Source organism: Columba livia, chromosome 7 (genome assembly GCF_036013475.1).
Source record: "Columba livia isolate bColLiv1 breed racing homer chromosome 7, bColLiv1.pat.W.v2, whole genome shotgun sequence".
NCBI classification, from domain to species: Eukaryota; Metazoa; Chordata; class Aves; order Columbiformes; family Columbidae; genus Columba; species Columba livia.
In genome coordinates, this window is record NC_088608.1 from 13,697,312 (window position 1) to 13,724,734 (window position 27,423).

The 27,423-nt window shown below is 39.1% G+C and overlaps 1 long non-coding RNA gene across 1 annotated transcript in view; it reads right to left on the reverse strand.

Moving 5' to 3' along the window:
• The window catches only part of LOC110366126 (uncharacterized), a 100,505-nt gene that overhangs the window by 1,085 nt on the left and 71,997 nt on the right, over positions 1–27,423 (reverse strand). The window lies entirely within an intron of this gene.

Here is a 27,423-nt window from a genome sequence, read left to right on the forward strand (position 1 = left end):
GTCACATCTCGTTGCATGGTTGCTGCTTCCCTTGACGTGCTTTCCTAGGGAGGAGACAGGTTGCCCTTCTTTCATGCTGTTCCAGCTCTGCTCACACTGCGAATGACAGGCCTATTTTACATTGTCAGGAGGCAGAACAACCCCTTGCTGCTGCCTGAAGTCATGCCCAAGCCTGAGCAGCACATCGTGCTGCAAGTTGCTTGTGTGCAGAGGCTTGCAGGACTAGCACCACCACAGCTGGCCGTGGGCTTGTGGACTGAGTTATTAAAACCTAGATGACTCTGGCTGTGATATTCCCCCAAATATTCTGTTTCCTCCCCAAAACTGTAGTTTGTCCTGATAGTCCAGTCTAAATGCTTTTCATGACACTGGGAGTGTTGGGTGGTAAAATAAGTGCAAGACAAAGAAAGGTCATCATAGACAAGAATTACATTGCATTATTTACATCAATGCTGGGAAAAACGCCTTGCGGGCTGAGAAGGGGTAAGTGAAGATTAAAGGTGTGCATTAAAGCTTCTTGAAATCAATGTGTAGGATTCCATCCATTGACTCCTGTGAGCTGCAGATCAGATTCGAACCACCATCACATAGCCACTTCACTTGTGTGGATTCCCCCTCTGCCCCCTGCCCCCAACGGTGTCAAATACAGCACTTCCAGAAGAAATATCAGAGATTTTACAATTCTTCTCCACACTTGCTTCCCATATAGTGTGTTTTTTTTTTTTTTTTCAATGGGCCGAAAGATTATGGATTTCATCACAAGGTTTTATCAGTTGGAAAAAATAACAGGCACCCCAAAGATCTGATTTGTGAAATATAGTCTTCTAATTAAGCGCACAATGGAACAGAAATACATAGAATTATCTTGGGAACGTATCATTATGGATACTGAAGACTTGAGCATGGGTACTTTCATTTCCCTATAGCTTAACTGTGCACTATCTAGTGCTTAACTGCAAACCCTCTTCTTAGCTGAAAGGGTTCATACCAGAATTAGGGATGAATACCAATAGAAAATGTGCTTGCTGGAGGTGCTAAACTTTTGGCAATAAACTAAATCAAATTCTTTTTCTACAGATGGCATAGTAGAAACAAATAACAATGAGATCAACCTCTTGCTATTAGACAGAACCTTTCATAATGAAATGTTGAAGTCTTTAAAAAAAAAATCTGATATATTTACTGGGAAGCCAATGCAGAGGGTGATGATATGACCAGGCCCAAGTCCAGTCAATGATTTGACTCAGTGGGCCTGAGATTATAACTCAGATCTCACCAGCTGCAGGGCAGAAACCTTTAGGCCACTCTGTAGTGTAAATGACACAATAGACAGTGATCATGTGGAGATGGAGACATTTCTTGGTGCCTCAGGATGGCATATATGTATATGTACATGACCAAAAAAGCCAAAGCTTTGTAACCTTAATTTATTTACCCTGTTCTATGTGTTTAAGGTAGGTCATAAAAACTATGTTATAAACAGAGCACACAGAATGAGACTTTTGTGAAGATGAGCCCGTAGGGACAAATATTTTTTTTCTCTCTAAGCTGAAGCTTCACTGAAACAGCTGGAACCTCTGGATGTCTACACAGAATTCAGACACATAGTATTCAGCAGCAAAGGTCTACCTCAGACACAGCTGACTTAGCTGGCATACTGCAGCAACTGTTTCAGATTCTCTCTTCCTAATTACCTGTGTCTACTCATAATAGCTTTTAAAGTCCTGAAGATGGTGACACTAAGACCACTGTACTCAGCACTGGTGAGGCCACACCTTAAATCCTGTGTTCAGTTTTGGGAATTGGTTGAGTCATCATTCCTGGAGATGTTTAAAAGGCATTTAGACAAAATTTATAGGGACATGGTTTAGTGCTAGAGTTAGGTTATGGTTGGACTTGATGATCTTGAGGGTCTCTTCTAACTGAAATGATTCTGTGATTCTGTGATTCTATATTTATAGGTATATGTGTATATATATGCATGTGTGTATATATATATATATATAAAAGCTGTTACCTAGGAGTAACACTGAACAAATAATCTTCAGAAATGCATTTTCCATTATTACCATTCTTGGATAGAAGTGTCTCTATGTGAGCTGCATTGCTTTGCTCATGAAAGGTCCTGGGCCACATCACACTGAAGTCAGTAAGATTTTTGGAAGTGTCTATGCTGGTGCCTGTCTGATTAATCACCACATGAGATGTGGTGTGAAAGCTCATAGAGAAACCACATTCCTTTATCCCTTTGCAGCCAGAGACTATCAGCTTGGTGACTCCAATATGAAAGAAGCAAAGACAAGGCACTGTATGTAAATGTACACGAAATATCTTCCTTTTTCTTGAATAGCTGAATGTGGAAAAAGTAGCAGTAGTCAATGGGTTAATGAATCATAAACTAATTCTTGACACCTCCACTGACAGAACAAATGAAGATTAAGTTCCTTTGGAGAATCATGATTTTCATTAAATTTATGAACTTCAGGACCGATAAATACTAATCTCTAATGTCTCTACATTATTCCAAAGCTTCTAGATTGGATAGAGCTCTTATAGGCAGGCAATTAAGTGATTATAGTAGATAAATTGGGAATAGGACAATGATCTCCTGCACACCAGCTATAGCAGGGATCTTGTGGACTGGATTATCCTCTGGATGCACAAAAGGGGTCAGTAGCAGGTAAATTAAATGATGGGCTGCCAGAGAAGTTAATAACTATGACTCCCAGCTCAGATGCAGAGTCCTCTAAAAGAGCAGCCTGGTGCATTCATTAGCTACTTGACTTCTTTCCAAAATCCTCAGCAGAGACAGTGTCACCACATGGGCAAAAGAAGGGCAAAAGGGTGAAATGGGAGACTAGTATATCTCACTTCAGCAGTTGCATTTCTCTGATGGGGAAAAAAAAACCCTGAAAAATAATATTTAACTGCAAGACTTCTTGACCTTTTGGAACTGAATCCAGGCACTGCTCTCTGCAGCAGTTCAGGAAGCCCCACACCTCCTAAAAAACATGATGTGGGTAGCTCCCTGTGTCAGGATAGGATCTTCTCTGGAAACTTAGGCCAAAGGACATGTAAATGAAGCAAAACCATTGTTTTGCCAATCTGAGTGAAATGGGAGCTAATTACTCATATCAGCCCTCTTGTTCTCTACAATCAATTTCTACAAAAAATGAGTCCTGAAACACTGGCTTTTTTTTTTCCTTCTTTCTGCCTTGCTTTTACCTCAACAAAAATAAAGGATCCTCTTACTTGCTTTTAGTGTGCACTCATTTACGTGCTTAAATAGCGTGATCCCACCTCCATTAGAGCCAGTAAGAGACTTTATTTATAAACTAAAACTCTTGGACTGATAGCCATAGCTTTTAATAATTTATTCTATCATTTTCTTGGGGACTGTTCTTGCATGCCCTTTGCACAAAAACATCTAGCTGCTAGGGATCTCACACAAACCCCTTTGGACTAGCTGAGCAGAGACATGCACAAAGCTTAGCTAAGTCTGAGTGACTGGAGAAGCAGTGACCGCAGGCAGGGGACAGGATGGAGCTGCCCAAAACATGCTGCAAATGTAAATGGAAATTACTGTGCAACCAGTGGTATGTGAGAAATTTGGAAATGGAGAGACACTTTCTACTCCAGAGTCCTAAGCATGTCCTTCAGAGAAAAAAGAGTCCTCAAATGATCTGAGGTGATGACAAAGTTTCCATTAAAAAGCAGCTGGGGAAAACAGTGTATAACTCAGGGAGAAAGGGCGATAACAGCAAAGATAGCACCATGCTATGCTGCAACATGCCACATTTTGGGCACTAAGCCCCAAACATGCTCTAAGTCTTGGACACAGCAATACACTGAAGTAGTGTGTCTGTTATTGGCAGGGATAAAGAGAGCCTTTCTGCTCTTCTTATGCTTGCATAGCTTTTGAAGAAGCAAAGTAATGTGAATTTGCTTCAGCATAGCTGATTCAGAAAGAAAACCATTCTGTATCAACTAAGGCTGCAACACCTTGGATTTTCGCTAGTGGTGCCTCATTTAATCACTGCCCAAAGCCAACTTCAATTGCTGCAAGAGGGAATTTCCTGCTGGATCAAAGCAGTGGTCCACCTAATCCTGTGTCCTGTCTCTAACAGTGACTGGCTGCTTCAGAGAAAAGAGGGGAGAAACTTCAATAGGCAGTTACAAAAATATTTTCCTCAGGGAACCAATAAGATCACAGCTGGAGGTTATATGACTTCTGATGATGTGAAAATAAATACAATTTAAAAAGTCAGGATTATCAAGGTAAATGGAGGAACCTTAACTTAGGGAGAGTGTGTGAGAGAGGATGCAGGAGGAAAGAACAATACTGGAGAAACACATGGGGAGAGATGTTCTACCAGGGGGCATTTTAGTAGTGTGAATCCTCCCTTTAGCATCGTTATCAGGACAACAGATGGTAAACCATCAGCAGAACATGAAGAAATCAAATAACCTTCACAGCTCAATTGACGCTGTAACTGTAGTAGCTGGCTCTCCACTACCAAATAGTGGAAATTAACAGTGTGAAAGAATACTGTTATATATTTTCCTTCTCCTCTTTCTCCTTTGTCTTTGTAGATTGTCATTGCAGGCAAATTAATTTCACTCAGATGAGTATCACTACCTAGAGTAGATGGAATTATCAAGGCACTGCACTAAACTAGAATTATTAGAGAGGACTATCCAAAACGTGAACATATGAGCTTATCTTTGCAGATAAACAACACAAATTAGTGAGACCTGAAAATGTCTGCATTTTGTTAGGATTACTCTTGAGCCCATCACCTATGAATAGTACAGGATGAAGACTGGGTGTCGTCTTGGTTTCCATGAGAAGTTCACGGGTCAGTGCACAGCCTGGATCAGGTTTTCAGTTCACATGTGGCAGATTTCATCTCATGTGTCTTGCCCTATCTTGGACAATGGCAGTCTCCCTACATGTCTACCATGTCGGTGCACAGTTGAAACATGCTCCCCCAAAGAAGCATTTTTCATTTTTGGGTCTTTGGATCAACACCAGTTCAATTTTTGATGGCTCCTCCTATAGCACATTAAATTCTAAGAATGCTCTATAAAAACCCCCAAATAACTAGGCATGATATTTTTAGGTCTATTATCTTTTTACAATAGGAATGCTAAATCTACATGTAATTTAAGTTGGAGTTGACAGGATTCATGTTTACATCTGAATTTAATTTTATCTATATTGTGAGGTATCCTGAAGCCATTTTGGCAGAAAACATTGTGATTGTATAATGATAATCTCATATGGCTGGAAGGCACCTCAAAGGTCACCTAGTTCCTCCCTCTTGCAAAGCCAGGACCTATACCTGTGGAGTTCCTGCCAGCTGCCTCTTAAAACCTTCAATAATGAGCACTTCCTGCCCTTCCTTGGGAAATTCACTCCAGGGCAGCACACTCCCTACATTTATCAACAGTTCCCTAACATCTGAAATCCCACCAGGGTCCTTGTGCCTAATAGTTCCTTCTGGCTAGACATCACTGAAGACACAGGGACATAGATGGAATTAGGCTGTCTGGATATGTATCTGTACAGCCAAAATTACCTTATAAAATAGCTGAAAAAAATCAAAGAGATTGATGGACTTTTTAATGATAATTTACATGCATAGAGACTACTGTCTGGACAGAGAGGACAGAAGTCCATATTCAGTATCTTGTTGTGAACTCTGGGAGCAGTTCAAATTACATCTGATATGACCACATAACAATATTTGGAAAATTCTTTATGGAGGTTAATATATGAGCATCTCTGGCTCAACACATACTTAAAATAAAGTACATTTTAAAGTGATTATTTGCTCCACAGTGAACATTTGCTTCAGGTAGATAAAAATGACCCATAATTCAGCCATGCTCTATGTAGATTCTTGGTGTTTCCCCTCACTATTCCATAATTTTCTTCACTGGCTGCCAATGCTACTAGGTATGCTCATTTCCAAATTATGTGGGAAATGTACCCATTCTTTCTTCTTGGCCTTTCAAGGAAGTGTGTTAGTACTACTGCTAGTGAAAAGTCGGCTGCAATCCCAAGGAACGTCTGAGAAGCTGGCTTGGAGATGCAAGTTATCTCCTCCAGCAGATGGTCTGTTACTCTTAGTGGAGAGAGAAAACCAGGGAGAAGCACGTGGTTTGGGTGTGTACTCCAGCCCTCAGAAACAACTCTCTATATTCATTTCAGTCCAGCCCCATTTTTTCTCCTCTAAGATCAAATGGTTCACATGCAGTTCATGGTTATGCTACAAATTGAATTGATGAAAGGTTTTTCAAACCCAATAACCACCACACTTCAGAAGTTTAAGAACAGCATTGGAATATGTGGCTCTTTCTAATCTAAGGTTTTCATGCTGTTTAAGACAGTGATACTGAAACATACCATTAAATAAATGATGGTCCCATCACATCCCCTTCTATTTTGTAAGCCTTGAGTCTAACTGCCTCATTTCCCAAACTGACTGAGAACCTTTCAAACACACCTACAGCACTCACTGCTTCATTTGTTGGCATTATTAACAGAATCTTCTCAAAATAGAAAAGCAAGCAATGGGGCATCGTGTTTCATAGAACTGATCTTTATCTCGGAGATTTTACAATCCAATTTCCTTCATGCATTCTCTGCTCCACTGGGGCCTTTTATGTGAGGCTTTCAGTAGAATAACAGTGCATTTCCATTTGTATCTCTTTTGTTGCACATAAAAGCTCAATTAGTATTCCAATTCACTGTCAGTCTGTACCTATTTAATGAACTTTTATCCACTTCCATGTTCCTTAAGTTTAATTAACTAAAAAGGAGCTAGTAGCTTAGCACTTATTAAATGCTTTTGGAATGATAATATTCTTTCTTCGAAAGTTTTTATCAAATTCAGTAAGTAAAAATCTTTGAGTCCAGTCTGAATATTCTAGTACTTCATTGTTGCTTTGTGCGATGCTTCCAATTACCATGGTCTTTTGCAAAGTTCAGACTGGTATGTGGAGACCTCAGGTGAGATGCTATTTCTCAGAAGGCTCACTTCTGTCTGTTACAATGTGGCATTTTGACTGACACTGTTCTATATTCTAGATGAATGAGCTTATCTTTTACTTTGATCTTCTTTAAGGACCTAAGACTGAACTGTGTGCCCACTGCTGGGCATTCAGAACACTTAAGTGCCCTAGACAATTAAAGTGGCTAGTCCAAGAGACTGGTTTCCAATAGCTCCCTGTACAATCACTATATATATTTTCTCTTCAGAGAGTTGTTCAGAGGACCAGCCTAGCTTAGGCATTGTGACATTCCTCCTGGAGGAGGGAGCATCTTTCCATGGTTGTGGCACATTGTGGATGGCCACCCAATTACAAAGGCAGGATCTGTCTCTAGACAGCTAGTTTGCAGACCTGCATAAGATGTATTGCAACTTTATAAGGATCAGGGCAAGAATAAAGGGGCAGCTACCACAGTTTCTGTGAGGCATTGGTAGAAGTTTTCAGCCAACAGCTAATAATGAGAGAGCAGGACTGATGGGAGAGGTGAAAAAAAAAATTATGTTACATTGACACTGCTATATGGCAATAATGTTCCACTTTGTTTGGTATTTCGTATATGGTATCTTAGATTTGCAGCATAAGCTGTCCCGTGGCTTTCTGTTCTCTCTGGTTTAAATCTGTTTCTTACAGTATAAAGCAATAAAGAATGTAAAATAGGATTTGATCCACATGAATAAAGATCTTTTGAATACGCTCCCAGATTTTTTATAATTTATTTTGTCACATACTTTATTGCTTCCCTTGCTACCCCCTCAAAAAAAGAGAAGGTAATCATAATAGATGCCCAATCACTAGATTAGCAAGGAAAGGAAAGGGTGATATGTCTATTGGTCTCACTGTCTGGAACCTGTGGGGTGTGCATGAGAAAGATGATTTGCTGCCCACTCTGTGCCTGGTTCCTCCATCCAGTGGTAGCTTCAGTTAATTGGTGGTTCTTTTCTGTAGGTGGGTTGAGATTTTCAAAGCTGCTCAGTATGAATTAGGTGCCTAAAACTTTCAGAAGTTTCCAGTTCTGTAAATAAATATTCAAGTTATTTTATAATTTACTCGTTTAAAAAACATTTGACACTGTGCTTGTGTTTTTTTCCCCTGAAGGACCTCTGCAGCCAGCATGTTACAGCAAAATCTGAGAAAAAAGAAGGAAAATATTTACACCTCTGTCAGTGAAAGAAAAGATGCTTTTTACTGTGATTTATAGAAATCAACGTTAATCTCTATTGCTTTATGCTGAACTCACAATAAACATCTTTGGAGATTGATTAAAGACTCTGGCTGCAGCTTTCACTCAATTTCAACAGCTTTTTGCTCCATAAACTCAAAAGCAATAGAGATTATGACTTAAACAAAGCCCATAATATCCATCTCTAGGAGCATTTACTATTTTCAGTGCTTTGGATTAAAAGTTACACATATGTATGTGTGCATTTGTAATTTCAGGCTTTTATTAGAGACCCTCTTCCACAACAAATGGGATAACAAAATCTCTAGAGAAGATCACTAATAAGCAAAAAATAAATCTGAATTTCATATCTTAAGCCTTCTCTCCCTAGTCTTTTCAAATGCAAGCTGTTTTGAGTTAGAAATTTCTGGTTGTAGTGCAAGAAAAGTCACTGTGATGTTTGGATATCCCTCGAGCAGGGGTAAACTGAAAACATCTACTTTTGTTTGAACTGACTTCTCTATAAAGTGTCTATTGCTGTTCTTCTTCATCTACCTTTTTTCTGAAGGATAATATACAACAGAAAAATCCTTTCTGTTACATGTCTGCTGACCAACTTTCCACTTAGAAATAAGGCACAGGTGGGCTGATGTAACTCTTTGAGCAACTGCATCAACTCCTTTGCTGCATAATATAAAACCACAAAGGAAAAGTTGTATCACCACTACTGATGTTACACATGGTGTTTTGATATCTGTTCTGTGCAATGTATGCTGATGTAATCTACATCAGAAAAGAAATAAAGGGACTCTCCACTCTGAATCTTCAGAAAACTCACAGAAAGGAAGGGCTAATACTGTGAGTAACAGCAGGAGTAATGCTGCAAAAATGTAGTGTTTTCAGGACTTGGTCCTCAATTAATGGAAAGTGTTGGATGACTGGAATACAGATGACCTTGTCTTCTGATAGGATTGCTTGATAAATCAGAACCATATATGGATGGATACTTCAGCTATCAGTATGAATTGAAACAGAGACCTCCAAAAGCCCATCCTGACTGTCTGTACCCAATCTAGAAGTAGTCTATTAACTTCTGCTACTCGTAGCATCTCTAGAACTGCATGCTAGCAAAAAAATGTGATAATGACTGTGAAACTACTGTATTACATAAAGGCAGTCAAGGAGTAGGATGTTTCTATTGATTAAATATTAAACCTACAGGTAATTTTTAATAAGAAAAAGCCAGTTCCAATCAGGCTGGTGTGAGATACGGAGAAGTCCTATAGTTAGAACCAGCAGGAGAGGGCATGTCCAACACTGTTCTTTGTGGGCACATATTGGAAGAAAGCCTTTTCTGTTGCATCTTTCAAAGTATCTATCCTATTAGATGTGATCTGTGTTCTTGGATGTGAGCAAGGATATAACATTCTGCAAAAAGAGGATAAGTGATTAAAAAAGGCACGTATGAACCATCTCCTTCCCAGAACAAACCCAGACAAAGGAAGCCAAAGGTAGTTTGCATATGAGCTTTCCAGGGACGTGAGCAACAGCTTACAGGAATGAGCACAGTGCCTATGTCCTGCTCATACCTGCAAAAGGACATTTGTTAATTAAATAAACCTCCGTTGCACACAGCTCTGTTTGATTATTATCAATGTGCTAATTTTGTCATTAGGAAAAATAAACAGCATATCTTTGCCACCTGCCAGATTTTGCACATTCAGACTGGTCCTTTCTAACTGCATTGGCTGCCTGGCAGGTGGGCTCCCACTTGGCTTTTTCTCTCACTGCTTGCTCTGCTCCAAAAGCAAATCAGGCTCACACAGCTGCAGCAAATTGAGTTACAGTTATCCAATAAAGCCCTAGTTGAAAGGTAACCATCTAGAAAGCTGCTGGCAAGGTTGATGAATTTGGATGAACTTGCATGTGTTGGCAAGAACATGGAAGATGTCCAGGTTTTGCAGTTTATTTACAGTGAAAGAGTATGGACTAGATTCCCCAACTGGCACAAATCTGTCGTGCTTTATTATTTCAGTTGTGCTCTGGAAGAAATATCCTTCAGAGATTTCATCCCTGCCACAAAATGAAGTGTAGCTCAGTAGATAAAACTTCTGCTTATATCTCCAGAGATGTGGGGTTTGTTTCTGGATCTAGCACTGACCTGTTGTGTGGTCGCTGCCAGGCCAGTGCTAGTTTATTATTCCTGCTGAGGCAGTGTGGTACTGAGGCTCAATGCCCACTTGGCCGGGCACTGTACAAGCATCTGATGAAATGACTCCCCTGCCCAAATGTGCAAAGGGAAAATGAGCTCGTAGTAATCTCTGTCCTTCTGTGTTTTGCAAGCTCTTCGAATCAGACTATGTGTGGTACAGGAAGCCTGGCTGTGGTGTTTGTGGTGTAGTACACCCTGTCCAACACCTAATCTGGATTATCCTCAGGCACTAGACACTTGTTTTTTGAAGCAGCTGCATCTTTCCCATTAAGTGTACCACTTGGAGTTGCATGAAGGTCTAAAGTAACATATTCCAAGCAGGCACCTAAAGTAATCTGCTTCTCCCCCTGGTGAGTGCAAATAATTAACATCAATTAGAGCTATGCACATGCATTAAGAGCAGACTCCAGCACTGTAGGGAAATTTTATTTTCAATTAAGTGACAAAAGTTATTTAAAGGCTTATAGCTCTGAAAACTAAAGGCACTTCTGTGCCAAGATACCTAACTTTATTTTAACCAAGTCTACTCAGAAATTATAGGCAAGAGCATCATATCTAGACAGAATTGCCCACAGAGCCAGATCTTTCAAGACGGTTAATTAGCTTTGGTGTGACTTACAGCTAGGTTGTACTTTTATACTTCTGGAAGTGTTTCTGCACATCACTGCACTGTAGCACAAAGATGCGCTGGATCACCCAGAGTTTGGAAATCCTTCAGTACTTGGTAGTGTGATAAGACATAGCCAAAGACATTGGTGGTTTCAGCGACTGACAAAACACAGGGAGATGGACTCTTCCAGGTGCAGAAACTAAATTGTATTACAGTTGTGTTTCTAGAAGATCTTCCCCAGCAGGGCTGTATATACTTCTTATATTATTTGCCATACCTTAAGCTCATATTTCCTGCATTTAGAATCTAGGAAATGCCAGAAAAGGACAGCCTTGTAACCTTAACTCAGCTGCCTGGTGTTTTTGCATTCTGATAGGCTCTTCTTGTCCATAGTCACGTTCTCTTATTTCTCTGAGCACCTGCCTCATTGGCAAGCAGGATGGATGAGGCTCAGAGGACATGCAGATGTTTGATATTTCTTATTAGCTTTGTCATTTAGCATGTGGCCCTATGCATTATTTACTATGGCTTCATTGAAGCTCTTAAGGCAGAATCTTCCTCTCCCTTATGGGCCCTTTCATGATGCTCTTGCTGTGCAAGCTCCCTTCCAGACAGTCTGATGTTCCCAAGACTGTGATGAGATACTTAGATTCTTTCTTTATAATGCAACCTGAACCTCATTTGTCTTCCTCTTAAAGCACTTTGAGACTGGGTTGCTGAGGGGCACAATGTGGCCATACCCCATTTCAGCAGAGTCCTGGCCATCCCACAGCCTGTTCCTGGGACTGGTTAACAGGATTATATTGCTTGGCAGAGGGTCAGAAGCAGTTGCCCAGTCAAACTATGAAAAGCCTATTGGCCAGAAGTAAAATAGACCTTTTCCCAGTAGACACAAGGCTTGCTTTTGAGAGTGGGGAGAACTTAACAGCAAATTAAACAGAGATTGTTATCTGTTGGCAGCATCATTTTACATTAAGACTAAGGATTTCCAGATGTCAGTTTTAGTCTCTGTTTAAGGTGGTGTCCTTATTTCACCTGTCTCCCATCCCCTTCCCTTCACTTCCCTTCCCAAGTTCATTTACAGCACTGGATTGTTGTGCAAAGAGACACTCAGAAGACAAAGGCACTCTTTTATGCCTCATCCTTTTGCTTATCACCCTGCAGCTTTCCTGATCAAGAAGAGAGACTGGGTTTCTGGCATGGATGTGCTCCTCAATGCTGAGCTGACAGATGTCTTCTTTCCAGCTTTGCTGCTAGACAGCTGTTGATTTTAAACCAGTTGATGCTTTGCTTCCTGCCTCAGTTTCTCTGACTCTAATACAGCGATAATTAAGTTAATTTCCCTAATTTCTAACTTCCTGCTTATTTGACTTGAAATCTTCAGGCAGTAACTAATGTTAGAGTTCAGCTCTATTATTTCTGCACTGAATATGCGAGGGCAGTCCTTCCCTATGCATCATGTCATTTGCTGTTTCACCATCTATAACAGACATACAGCCAACCAACCAAACTTTTATGTGCCTGTTATAAAGAACCCAGAGTTGACTCCCAGTATTTATTATTAGATGTTATTATTATAACAGCTCAATTTGAGACAGTAAAAAAAAATGTTTTCTTGCAATAAATATCAGACATATTTGAAATTTTGGTTGCTTGAATAGAAATTAATTTCATGTTTGGTTTGTTTTGTTTAACTTCTGAAATATAAGCAGCTGTCTAATCTTAATCTGTCTAATTGTCCTAAATACTATATTAAATAAAAAGCTAAGCATTTATTCAAATGGTTTCCTGAAACACAGCCTCCAATTTTTCCATAATATCTACATGTCACCTCATTGTTTTTACAAGACAGAGATACTTTTCCTTTTTCTCTCTCTTTTTTTTTTTTTTTTTTTTTTTTTTTTTTAATTTCATGTGTCTAAAATGCTATTTTAAACTGCATCCCTCTTAACAGGAAATTCAAATACTTCTCTTTCTTGCGAAGTGAGTTTGTTGAAGCCTCTGTCATAACGCAAAGAATGAGCTTGACTCTAAGCTACAGAGCAGCGAATTCTGTTCAATACTAAAAATTAGCCATAAGTATCTTGGACAGTATGACCAAATAAAAGCTGTCCTCAAAGAAATCCCAGTCCTCCTAATTTCAGGACTTTGATAGGGTCTTTGCTCTCAAAGGCTCAAATAAATAAATAAACGAGGCCAAGGAACTCATTTGAAATATTAATTAAAATGCAAATTAAATTCAGATTGCATGGGCTTTAAAAAGTGCTCTCTGAAGTTTCCATGAATATAAAGCATGTGACAAGCTACTGTTTCAGACGTTCTGCATAAACACACATTGTTGAAAAACTGCTTGACTTGAAAATAACCTTACCAACACCGCGAACTGCAAATAATGAGGGAAAATCTTTAGCAGCGACAGCTGTCATTACTGACAGCGCTGTCTGTCAGGTTCTGCAGCATGGCGGGAAGGAAGGCGGTTTGACATGCACGTGTCTCCCCTGGCCCACCACTGCTCCTGCCCATCTGTGGCAGTGGCGGGCTGCCGGCTCACGGGCGGCACGCCAGCTCCCAGGGGATGCGGTGTGTTGAGGTGAAACGGCTCTGCCAGAGCTGGTGGTGTGTGACCACGGCTTGGGGGGTGGCAGGGGGATCCACCTCCCTGGCACCACCGCCATGGCACTTGTGGTAAGGCCAGCCACGCTCTGGCTTTACAGATTTCTTCCCATCCGGAGTCACTGAATGTAGAAAAGACCTGATTCTTCCCTTTGTCAATGCAAAGATGTTCTGTACGAGGCACTGCCTTTCTGAGCTAGCCAGCCTCTGGGGGTGCAGTAGTGTGGTTGCTTCTCATGCAGATGGATGTCTCCAGCATCTGTGGCTGCTGCCAAATACACCAAGTATCCTGAAACCTTTCCCAGAGGTATTTGGGATTAGGACTTCAGTGAATACATTTCACCTTTTTTTTTTTTTTTTTTGACATCTTTTTGCAAAGGACATTATTCAAACGTTTATCAATTTTCAGATCAAGTTTGTAATCTTCTGCTCCAAATTTTAAGCTTAGTATTTCTGAAACTGTCACATTGCAAAAGTGTAACTCCACCATAAATTAGATGATGAGGAATATATTCAAGTACCATAGACTTCATGTTTGCAAAGCCAATAAAACTCATCTCAGTTACACTGTTTTCCCTGACCAAAACAAGCCAAACAACTAACCACGCCATGTCCCCAAATGTTGATTGCATTTAACCCAAACTCTTTTTCAGAAGATTTTAATTTGCTCATCTATTTTTCAATAGTTGAAGGACAAATCTTGTCATTTGGTGTTCATTTTTCTCCATTAAAAGTTACTGAGAACATTTGCAGGTAGCTGATTCTGGCAAGCACATCCCATAAATGCTCTCAAAGTGTGAATGCTCTCAGGGACAGTGAGGAAGAACAGGGCTCCAAACTCCTTTTTTGGAATCAATGCTACCAACAAAGCATAAAATTCAGACTTCTGTAATTGTAAGAGATGCTCATTTATAAGGTATTTTAGCATGAGATAATGGCATCAGGAGAGTTTCACCTGACATCAGTTGAGTTTTTCTATACATATGCATGGTTTCTTTTTATCTTTCCTTTTTAAATTCGGCCCACTCCCCCTCCCCAAGTCAGCACTGTAACTAATACCTGCTAATACCCATCAGAATCTTAGGGAAATCCACCATGACAAAAAGAGGAATTAGGCAAAATGAAGAAACACGTGAGCTGCTGCTTTTGAGCAATAAGCAAAATGTTTCCCATAGCTACTGTCAACCAAACACAGGACAGGGCAGAGAGAGGGTCAAAAATCAATAAGGACAAGTACAACAACTTCTAAGTTCTTCATGCTGGAAGCCTCCTGGGATCTGGGGCTGTAAAAGTAATTTTTGCTCATTTGTTGTTGTGTGTGTGTTGATCAGTCTCTAGGTATTTTGCATTCAGGTCACACGTGGATGGAGTAATTGGATAAAGACCTACAACAAACACTGTGTGAATGAGATCTAGATTGTTCTAATACATCTGATAAATGTGGCACAGAATGTTAGTTTAATTTGTTTTGGAAAATACGATCATCCTGAAATATGGTGCAGGGCAAGAAAACAGTGAAGCACAGGATTTACAGAAAGAAGGTAAGGAGGTTGTAATCTCCTCCTAAAGAAGGAAGAACTGGAAGACAAAGAACTTTTAAAGCTAGAGAAAGACAAAGAAGAGAAGGACAGGAATATGGTTGATTAAGTTGTCTGCATGACCATGAGTTTCAAAGTGACACAGTGTCAAAGACGAGTTTTAAATAAAGAATAACGATGATAAAAAAAAAATTAATTGTAGACAGCTTACACTGCCCTTAAGATGGTAGCAACATAGCTGGAGTGTAATTTCTTTGCCTATATTTTCTGGGTACTTTTAAATATTTGCTACCAAAGCACAATAAAAACCTCACTGAATTTGTGTTTGGAAACAATTGTTACTGAAGTACAGTAGCATCTAGAAGTCCTCAGTGAATCCAGCCTCACTGCAATAAGAATGGTATACTTAGTCTTGGGATTTCAGAGACCTGGCATTATTTTTTATGTGAGTGTTGCAATGAAATTACTGGCTCTCTCATTTTTTTCATCTCTAAACTGGGGAATAATGTTCCTTCCAGCTTTCCTTTTTTTCCGGCTTTACTGATATGCTCTGTAGTCCCTTGCCATTTGTGGGTACAGTGTCATACAACTGAGTTTTGACAACTGCAGAGACATCTATAAAACAGTAAAACTGTGAAAATTAGAGGGTATATTTAAAGACATTAGAACGATCACCCAGACTGAGACAATTTCCATCTCATAAAGAGTAATAATAATAATCAACTTGGTAACATTGAGACAAGTAAAATTAAGAGTTATGAAAGAGAATGGGGAAAAGTTTTTTTCAGCTAATAGGCTAGAAAAGACAAGATGAAGGTGGAAGAGAAATATTCTGCTTTTCTTTCTTCTGCTTTGTCCCTGTTCAGCTGATGAATGCTTACTAGTGCAAACAGATACGATGATGCACCCTGTGCAAAGTTGTTGCAGGTAAGAATAATTAAAAGTAATTTAAATAGTAAAATAACCAATTCATGTCATTTACAAAATGCTTAAGCAATGTCCTTATGTGAATCAGGCATCTTCTCAGCAAATGTCTTCTGCAATTGCAGACGATTCTCGCAGAATTTCAACAATTAATGCTTAACTGTAATAGGTCCCCTGGGGCTTTCTAGCACAGAGGGATTCCAGTGTTCTCCCATTTTGTGCTGCACTAGTTTTGAAGGATTTCCATTCTGGTTTTGTTTCCTCTTAAATGCTCTGTTTGCCTGCACAAAATGACTCTCCATATAATATGGGTGATATTTTGCTCATGTTAGTCTGTTTTTCGTGTGAGCAAGTCGACTTCCAAAGTAGCAGGTGCCTAATCTCTTACAAATGAAAGTAAAAGAATTTTCTTGCAGGTGTCACTAACAATGCCGACCCTATGCAGCAGCATGCTTGTTGCATGGTGGCATCTGAAAGACATATTTAGGGGATTTTTTTCCACAAAGAAATGGAAAGACTGTCTAAGACGCTTTCTCATCAGGAGTAAAAACTACATGTCCCAAAAGGGCAGGGAGGGAGCGAAGACAAAGTAATAGATTGAGGGGTAATCGCTTAACAACTAATTTTTTTTCTTGTCTGTCTGTGTTGTGGGACAGCGAAAGGTACTCAGTCTATAGTTACAACAATTGTTTTATGTCATTGATCCAATCTAATACACACAGTTACTTTATTACTATGACTATCACTATAATTGTTATTATTAATTTAAGATGTGGCTATTGAGGAGTTATTCCAAGTTTGTTTTCCATGTGATGGAAGCACAGCAACATTTCCTCATATACCAGGCTGGCCAAAGCTTTGTTCCTTTAATTTCACTGGTTTTGTCTCTAAAATGCAGGCTCCTAATTATGATCTTTAAAGGGAATGCTGCCAGGAAGAATTCACTTTGGAGATGGCTTGCTTTATTGGCAAAGCAACTAAACCTGACAGTGAAGGCTGTCAAGAGGCGAGTGGTGTGTTTTTAATGAGTAGGAGGGAATGACAGGGGGAGTCCACTATGCATAATGTCAGCTGAGAAAGGCCATGAGAGAGAGATGCTCACGTAGTGGAGAGGATTTGTGGCGGAAAGAGAGAGGAGATCAATAAGGAGGTGAAGGGCAAGGAACAGGGGTGAGGGTGGGGATGGCAGCACAGCAAGGATATCTGTGAAAGAGAGGAGGCTGTTCTGAGTACGCAAGAGAGACTAGTCCAGCACATTTTTATTCTATTCTGTATTAAAAATTACTGAAACCTCCTTGTGCAGTATTTTCTTCAGGCTATCAGCAAAAGTGTTAGCCAGCTTAATTTGTTTGCAGCAATTGTACCAGCTATTCTAGTCCAAATTCCTTGTTACCATATCTAAAACAAGAGCTGACAAAGAAAGAGTTGGGGTGGCTGCAGAAAGAGGGGAAGCAAAGATGCAAAGGGCGATGCCTACAGATGTAAAAAATGTTAGAGCTAAAAGGATGATAGGTGAATGAAGCGAGAAGGCCATTGGAAAAAGAATGCATCAGGCCACAAAGAAGAGTGACCATTACCACTGAACACTGAAAGGAAGTCCTTCCAGGTAAAGGGCTACATGTAACAGTCCATCTCAACCATTTCAATCTTCATGGCAGAAGAAAGAAATGAATCAATTTGGTCAAAAAGACATTTTGCTGATCTTAGTTAGTGCTTCATTGAAGGGCAGAAGAGAAAAAAATAAATAAAAAAATCATATTTCAGGAAATCACCAAAGTCCTAAGAAGTTCTGCCAAATATTAAGTACCTCATGTTTATATGCACTTCATTAAAGTGAGAGCAGAATTTCATTGGAATTCATAACAGCTTCCATGGCTGTAATATGTGAGCCTATAAAGCTCTTACCCCTACAACTCTTCCCTTTCACAGCAGGGCAACTGAAGCACGGAGAGGTAATGTCTTAGGTCTTTCAGAACTTAGCTTCCTCTGAAAACAGCAGATGTTCAGTTCTGCAACATCTCAAACACACTGGCATTAAACGATTCATTGAAGATCACACAGGAGAAACCCATGAGGAAATAAAGACTTGAAACTGGAAATCTCAAGTCTTAGGTTACTACCTTAAACACCAAAGCATTCAGCTTTCCTACTGAAGCTGAACTAAAGGTTCAGGTGTTGTGCTTGCTCTTGTTTTAGAATTTTCAACAAACATAATTTTTAAACTGCAATTACAGGGGATGAACCTCTGTAATCGATGTCAAAGTGTGGGTCTCTCAGATATATTTTACTTTGGCTTAATTAAAATGTACTTTCCATTAATGGTACAGAAGTTGTTTTATACACAAAATGCAATGAGTATATTTACTCATCTTACCAAAAAATAAATCAAGCAGTCAGTAATGGTGATATAAATCCATAGTATTTTTACAGAGCCATACCATATTTTGAGATGTGTTATTGAGACCTTAATTTTTTTTTAATTATTAAAAATATAGGTAACAATTACTGGCATTTTCTGTTAAATAGAAGAGTGACTGAACTGTGAAACAGTTTGAGAGAAAAGTTTATGTTCAGCAGGCAGCTAAGGCATATAGGTATTTGTTCATTTTCATGTACATTATAAAACACACAGGTCCAAGAAATGCATGCAAAATTCAGAAACTAGAGGACTGTCAGAGACTGTCCAGTAGTTTCAACAACAAGAAAATTGAAAAATTATATAGAAAGAACCACATTATAATTAACTATTCAGGAGCTGTGAAGAGGGACAATATTAGCCAAGTAAAATATTGCAACGGAGTTATCAGGAGATCTGATAATTTCTTGATGCTCAGTGCTTTTATTTGGTGGTACCGCATTAGTACTTTTGGCTCTGACCTATTTTCAGAACTGACTATCCATTTTTAAAAACAATATCATTACATTGGGAAGGGCTTTTTTCCCCCCTCCAATTTCCTTTTAAGTATGAAATGAAGTATCTCTTTCAGATGTTTACATCGGAAGCAGGATGCTAAGAGGCAACGCCCATGATCTAGACCTAAATTTAGCAGTTTACATTGCCATAAGTTCATGAGGGCTGGCATACAGCTCCTGAAGGATAGGCTTCATGCCAATGAGCTTAAATATTACCATATATTTCCATTTGAGAAATAGCAACCACTAATAAATATGCCAGAGTTTAGGACCCTCTTTCATATATCTTATCTGGATTAGAAAGCTTTTGAATTTTCATCAGGCTTGCAGTCATTTTGCTTGTTACATTCCTTAGAAGAGTCTCCCTGATAACCTTCAGAAACACAATTTTTCCTTCTCTCCAGGCATTACCTTGAAATGATGACTAAGCAAGAAAACAGAAGAGGGAAAAAGCACTTCTTCCTCTCTGGGTATTTTGTACAATCACATTACCACTTATGACTTCTGGAGCACTTGCAGACAGCTTGCTAATTCTCACCACTGAAGTCTTTTGCAACACTGGAGGTATCTTTCATTCTGTAGGACAGAGCAAAATGATGAAAACAGCCCTGCCAGTTGCCACCAGACTGGGTCTGATGTCTCCAGGGGTAGGGCTGGATAGGTATGGAACATTGCTTAGGGCAAGGAGACGGAGCCTCAGTTACCAGATAGTAAGCTGTCTGCAGCTAAGGAGGAGACAAAGTCCATTTCCTCAGCAGAGAGCAGGATATAGTTTCTGAAGAGAAGACTGTGATTTCCCACCTGTTTCCCAGTCCCAAGTTACACTGAGTTTTATGGAGCAAAAGTAAAAAACTGAGTAAACACATGGTATGAAGTCAACATGGGGTCATTATCATATTGGTTTGTGTCTATTTAAAAAAGGCCAATTCATTAGCTTGCGTCAGCAAGCTTTTACACCCAGATGCTGGTACTAGTACATGGCTCCACAGCTACTGGATAAAGCAGGGCTTTTGCTCAGCACATTTCAGTGAAGGAGCCTAAATAAACAGGGCACTGTTGTCTGGATGAAGAACATCTCTCCAGCAGCAAGGTGGAAGGTTGAAGGAGTGCTACCTTATCACACCCCCTCAGTGCTGGGCTGCGGTCCCCACCAGTGCATGGGGGGGACCCATGCGACATAGGGATATAAGCAGGTGGCAGGGCTGAATTTCAGCAGGGACAAGACATCCTCCTTGGTGTCTGCTTACTCTTCTTGTATGTGGGGTTTTGGAGTTGAAGATGAATCAGGGTGCTGCCGTAGAAATATGTGAGGTGCCAGCACCAGAAAAAGAAGGTCAGGGAGAGCTGGGCTGTCAGGGGAGCCTAAACTAACAACTTAAGGAAAGGAGACCTTAAGCCCATAGCCTTCTTTAGCTTCCTGTATAAAGCTGAGCAAAATAAATACTAATAATAACAATAAACCCTCCATACTGGGAGCATTTCCCAGTTTACAGTCTTCCCAAGCAGAATAGCCCTCAAAGCCTCTTGGTTGAGATTTATATAATCTCAGATTCTCACGTAAATTTGCACCTGGTGACCTGGCAGCAATCAAGAAAAAGAGGTGTTAACTAGGAGAAGATCCTGCTTCGCTTTGTTTAAACGTTCAACTTGTGCTGTGAAATTGCATTTGTAAGAGAGGAATAAACTCTGAAGCCCTTCAGCAGAAATGGATTTCACGTATTTAGTGGATGCCTCAAGGCAATTTCTTTTCTTAATGGGATCTGAGCACAGCTTTAATTTTTCACATTTTATAAGGCTTTTCCTTGAAATTACTTTTAATGTGGTTCTTCTGTTAACGAATCCTCTGCTGAAGCAAGAGTAAGAGAAAAAAATCTTTAGAGAAGGAAAAAGTAGAATCATACTGGGAAAAAGTCACGCAATAAATTAGAGATTACAGGCAATAAAACTGCCTTCCATGTTTTTATTTGATAAATGTTGGTCTCATCTCTTTTAGAGTTTGAAGACATTAAAACATAGAGCCAAATCTTTGTTTTTTAAAATAATATTTTACTAGCTGAATAGAGAGTCACAGGAGCTATTTGGTCACAAGATTTAATTGGAGCTGGGAACGGTGGCAGTTCTGATGTGTTATAATCTTATGTTCCTAGGCAGGAATGGTGACCTCATCTGAAAAAAAAGAAATGTGTGCAGACCCTTTGCTTAAAATAAGACACAAACAGATGAACTAGTCTTTCAGAAAGCCTTAAGGTGTCCACTTTCTAACAGCAGAGTAATTATGGTGGATAGAAAAGGCAGAACAAGATAATTTTTGTTTTCTAGGAGGTTGTGCACAACAGTTGAATTTAATATAACTCCTGGAAAAAGTCCCTAGTTGTTATTGAAGTCATTAGTCTCTTCTGCTTTTGCCATTGGCATTTTACAACACTGGTGCCATTTGATCTCAGAAAGCTTGTTTCTTTTAATGCAGCTGAAAGATGTTTTTACAAAATAATAAGAATATAGATAGCTATGTTATAATAATGAGGGACTTTTCTGAGATACCTCATACGACAAAGATACCTTTTATTTTTCTTAGATCTTAATTTTTCCTTAAAAAAATGTACAGAAAAAAGTCCCATTATTGATCTAGAATCCAAAAGAGTTAGTTTCTAGTCACTATAATTGACAAAGACTTTTACAGCTCATTAACTGCAAGATTATGTGGCACAATTCATTAAAATTCTGTTTCACTGAATGCATTTGTAAACACCTTCTGAGAAGTTTATCACTCTTTGCATAATGCTGAGCTTTCTTTCAGCTTATACAATTCTCTGCTGCTGTTTACTGATATAAGAATCTGGAATAAGTTATGGCAAAAAGTGCTAGCTTCTCATAGCAAAGGAAAAAAATGAATTGTGTTGACTCTGAAGCATGTAAAATATTAATTAAACATTGCTATAATATTTCATTTAGATCACTGTATTTATTAACCTTTCATTCACTAGTTTGATGCAGATTTTTTGCAAGAAGATTTTAAATTTTAGTACAAGTGTGAAAAAAATTTACAGGACACGCCATCTTTATTTTTTCTTTCTTTGTAGGAGAGAAAGAGATCACTGCATTCCAGTTAGTAAACCCACAAATAATGTTTCCTCCCCTCTTGCCAAATAACTTTCAATTCTCTTTCATCTAGAAACGTTTATCCAGGAGAATATCTAACCTGCTCTTTGCAGCTCTATGGGTAAATAAGTCTTTTGCTCACAATACAAGCTGAGTAAGTGCTTAACAAAATGATAAGAGATATAGCACAGTGTGAGAGTAGAGTACGTTGAAGAGCAGACAGGTCCTCCACTTAGATTTTTATTTTAGCATCAGGGACCTCCAATCACTCCTGCTGTACATGTACCACATTTAATCATGATTGGAACTTAAATCTTTCAGATAGGAGCAGAGTAGATGCTTATGTGCCTGCTGTATTTTGTGAATCCGAATTGATGTGGTCTGTCAAAGCATGGAGTAGATGAGCTTCCAACCCAAAGAGATGGAAAGGAGCATTTTGTGCATTTTATAACATCAACAAAGCACTTACTGCAGGGATTCATCTGACCATGAGTATGTGCTTATAACTGAGCCGGTCATATTAAGATCCCTTTTGTCTCTGCAGAGAATTGGTCGCCACAATCAGAAGAGGCAAGTGGGAATTTTATTTATCGAATATCTATGGATAAATGTACCCTAAACTCCATTAATTATATTGGCTAAATTTTCCTTGACTACAAAGTTAACCCAGAATTATTGTTTCAGAAACCATCACCTTCTTTGTGGATAGATAAAGCTGCCAAACAACCCTCTCAAGTTCTATCACCCTGGTAAGTCTCCAGTCCCTCCTCTGTGCCTGCCTGGGTGCTTCTGCCATCACTGTCACTCTTTCTTGCCCTTTACTTTAGCATACCTGTGACAGCAAGATAAGATCTGTTCCCACATGAGACCTGATTCACTGTGTTATTGCTCTGTTCTTACGGGAGCAGAACTTCACTGAATTTATGGACTTAAAATGGACTAAAAAGTAAGGGTACAGACTGAATGTGGTGAATCTAAGCTGACAGCTCTGTGCCGCTTCACCAGAATTTTTGATGCAACTGTGATAAGACACCAGAAGACAAGGCAGTATCTGCTACCTGTGTGTACTCCCACTGACTGTGGCTGGGGCTTGATGATGCTTTTATGCTGACAGCCCTGTTGCTGACAAGACCAATTTAGCTAACTGATATAGAAAATTTGCTTTTCTCACACACCTGTAGGACTTGCTTGACTCAGTACATGAAAATCTACCAGTTGGGCTGTTGGCCTGCACTCAGCTGTGGCACTAGGGTAGCTATTGAGATACAAATGTATTTTTGGTGTGGCAAGCCTTGTGGCAAGTAACAAATTTTTTACTTGTGTACATTTTGTATTTTGCAAATAACATGGTGGTACAGCCTCTTACAAACAAATGACTGAATTTTCTATTTCAATGTCATAAGAATATTCTTTTTTGGTCCTAAGATAAGGTGTGTCTTTTTCTCTGTACTCTTGTCAAGGACCATCTGTGCATTTATACATCCATTGCCTTTGAAGATGTTAAACATATATATTTGTGTGTGTGTGCTTGTGCAAGCACAAATGCATGCATGTGTACATATTTAAGTACACAGGCTACATTAATAAATAAATATGATTGCATGTGCATATCTGTTACATGTTTAAACTAACAACCCTGGATCTTTCTAAAAGAAGTTGTGGGTGCTCAAATTTGCATAACTTGGTGAACAAATTTTCAAACAGCCATCACTGAGTTGGCAGAATTAGCAGGACTGTCAGAATATGTGAGCACAGCTGCCTAGAAAACTTAAAATGCCTGAAAAGAATGGCAAATCAAAGCACATGAGTGACAAACTGAAGACAAGTTCATCTCCTGGTCCCTTTTTTATCTTGGTTGCGTGTTCTTCTCTTTCATGTTTGTTTGCCTTGCTCCACAGGTTGGTGCAACTGTTATAATTAACTTGACTGAAGGATTTTACAGCCAGCAGATTAAAATAATCCTTTTTTTTTTTTTTTTAAACTGAGCTTTTTCTCCTCTAAGGAAAGGCTGAATGCTTCAGGAAAACAAGAATCACTTGAGTAACGCAAAACGAGTTAAACAGTAGGAATGAGGTGGACTGCCTGTGGACTTTCTGCTCTCTTAGGGTCTATGCAGACTGCCTGACTTTGGAAACAAGCACATCTGTGGCTTCTTCTCTGCCCACTTAACAGAAAGCAAGTGGTCAAGTAGGATGAAGATGGGCAAGACACTTCTCTGTCTTCTACTGGCTGAAATCATGGGACAATAAAAGGAGTGTGGTCATGCCAAAATTTGAAGGTAATATAATACAGACTGGTGCTGAAAACTATGTTGAGAAAATGATTTAGATACTTAATCCCTTTGATGTCACTTTTCATGATCTGGACTGAATGTTACTCTGTGCTGCAGTGAAGGCAAATCTGAAAGAAAACAGGCTATGTTCATCTTGTCTGATAATTATGTGAAGACAGGATCCAGTCTGATCTGGGTAACACTTTTTATCTGTCATTCAGTGGAACAACAGATTTGCACAGTCAAACTGAAAGGAACTATAGTCAAGATCTTGTGTGTACAGTTACCTGAGATTTTCCTGGAGAAGTGCTACTTCTGCTCCACACAAAATAAACACAATTAAAGTAGCCTGCAAATTAACAAGTGCTACTGAAGAAATAAAAATCCAAGGTTCAGGGCCCAAGACTGGATTATGCCGAGAAGGAATCTGAACTGAGAAACTTTGTAACCCAATACAGTATCTTACCTATCTTGCTATTCTGGTTGGCCTTTCTATACAGAGAACATTGCAAAGCTTTTATTAGGTGCTGAGGCAGAAGAAATACTGTTAAAACAAAAAATCACACATAGGAAAGTCTTTTCCAACACAAACACAAAGGCTTTATTTTCAAATACTTAGAAGAAGAGCTGGAATCTAGTTGATAAAGCAAAGCAAGGGTATGAACTCTGAGCTGTTTTTCCCAGGAGCATGGAGACAGAGACTTAGAATTCTCTGTAGAAAATATTTTGGGGTTTGAATTTTTTTGGAATGTGATAAGTTAAAGCACCTGAAGAACAGCTCAGGCATGATGCAGTATGGAAGAGGATTTAAAAGAGTAAAAAGCTTCACACTACAAAACACCAACATGACATTTCAAAGACAAATTCCTTTATTTTAAGTATATATATTTCAAGCTCCAAGGCATGTTCTGTTTTCATTTTGATGAAAGTGAAAATGACAGGAAAAAATCAATTTGTGAACAGTCTTAGACATATGTATTCCTAAGCATCAATAAAACTGAAGAGGCCTAGAATTATCATTATGAAAATAAAAATGCTGCTAGTGAAATGCTTATCTTCTCAAATTCCTTGTTTACTGGGAGCTGAAGAGCTGGCTGATAGAGCTGATTGAAATCTCGCTAGTTGGCCATTCACACTCATCTGAGATTTCGTGGCTTCCACTTCAGTTCACTGTCAATGCTTGCTTGAACCTTAAAAAATGTCAAGATTTGCAAAGACACAGCTTAGAGGCAGGACCCTTGATGCTTGTAATTTTCAGCTTGTCAAAGTAAATATGGTTTGTATTGTATTTGTTTCCTGACATCTGAGCAGAAAACATTCATTCCTCCGCAAGGGGATATAAAGTGATTGGCCAATTGTTTTAGAGATGTGTCTTTTGAGGATATACAACTTTTATTTGTAGAGTTCCTCTCCTCATACTTCCCGCCGTCCCCGCTTCTGTATCTGAATTGCAGGGACTGATTCTTCTCCCCAGTGTTTTTACTACCATATGTCTCCATTGCTATGGATGAGGTGCTACTACCAGTACTACCATGAACTAAACAAGCTCAGAGGCTTTTCACATTTAATGATAAAAGCAGGTTTAAACTGCAATGCATTCATTTGGTTGCATTTTTTTGCTTTCAACAGCAGGCTTTGTTTTTGTAACTTGTCTTCACTGAATATTAAAACAGGCTGGGAATACTTTTAGTTTGATTACAGTATATTAGACAAGTTCAAGAAGATTACAGGTCAGCTGATTCTGAACATCTCTGCCACTGCTTTAAGTTTTCCAGAGTCAACTTTCCACACAACAGGATTCAATGCTATGGTGCCACCTCCCTTCTTTCTATCTGTATGACTGTTTATGGTCTTTACCTGTAGGTCTTTGCAAAAGAGATAAGAAAGAGCCTCTGGGTTCAGCCACTTCTGCCATTCTTAACTGAATTATTTTCTTCTGGGCAAATACTGCATCCATGAGTGTGCAAGCATGTCTTTCCTTTTCTCATTCACGGTGCTGAGGAAGCAAGTTACTCACTTTGACAGGGTATATGGAGGCCAGGCAGTTTGTAGTATGGTACTTATGTGAGGGAATTGTCCTGGATGCACACTTAGTCTCACCCAGTCAGTTATTCTGCTTTATCTAAAATAATTAAAGGTTTACATAGTAGAGATTTTGTGCTGAAATCTTCCTTTCTCCCAGCAGAGCAAACCAGCTATTAGTCTATGGTGTCTCTTTCCCTTAGTGAATATTAAATAATTAGAAATTGTTCCATTTTAAAAATATAAAATACTTAAATAAGTCTTAGATCAAAAAGGAGACAAAAAAAAAATAAATACCCCAATGTTGAACACTCTCTTGGAGGGCAGCAAATTTAGTTTCAAACACTGCTGTACTGGGAAACTTGTGGCAGAATCAGGAGCTGAACCTGGATTCTTGAGGGCACAAACTCATAGCCACAACAAAGTTCAGTCCACTTTATTCTACAGTCACCTTGTAAACTGGCTCATTTCCGTGTGGGTTCCTGCCAGAAATTAAGAGTCTCTGTGGAGAAATTTAGTCTCATAAAGAAAATCAATAAAATTTTCTGAATCTTCTGGAATAACTTGTCTATCTTATAAGTTATTAATAGTGAGATAAGTCACAAGAGGTAACAAAAAAGTAAATTAGTGGAGAACATGGCATTTGGCCAGGAAAAGTGTTTTCTTATCATAGTGATTATACTCTATTTACAGTATGGACGCCAGGCACTGAGTGTACTGTTTATTTAATCTAGCTGCACAGCAGAGATCTTTATAAATCAAGCAGTTTTATAGTCAAGCTGACATTATCATGAGCAAGAACTGATTGTCTTGGTTAGTTTAAGATTCTTGCATCAAAGTCAACCATGCATTTAACAGTTATCAACAAAATTAATGAGCAGACACTGTTGGCCTCTGAGGGACCAAGTAGCACTGGTGGCAGTTCTTTCAGAGAAGAATCCCCATAAAACAATACATAATGCCTTCCTAGCTGAAATAAGAGTAGGATCTAAAAGCTTGAAA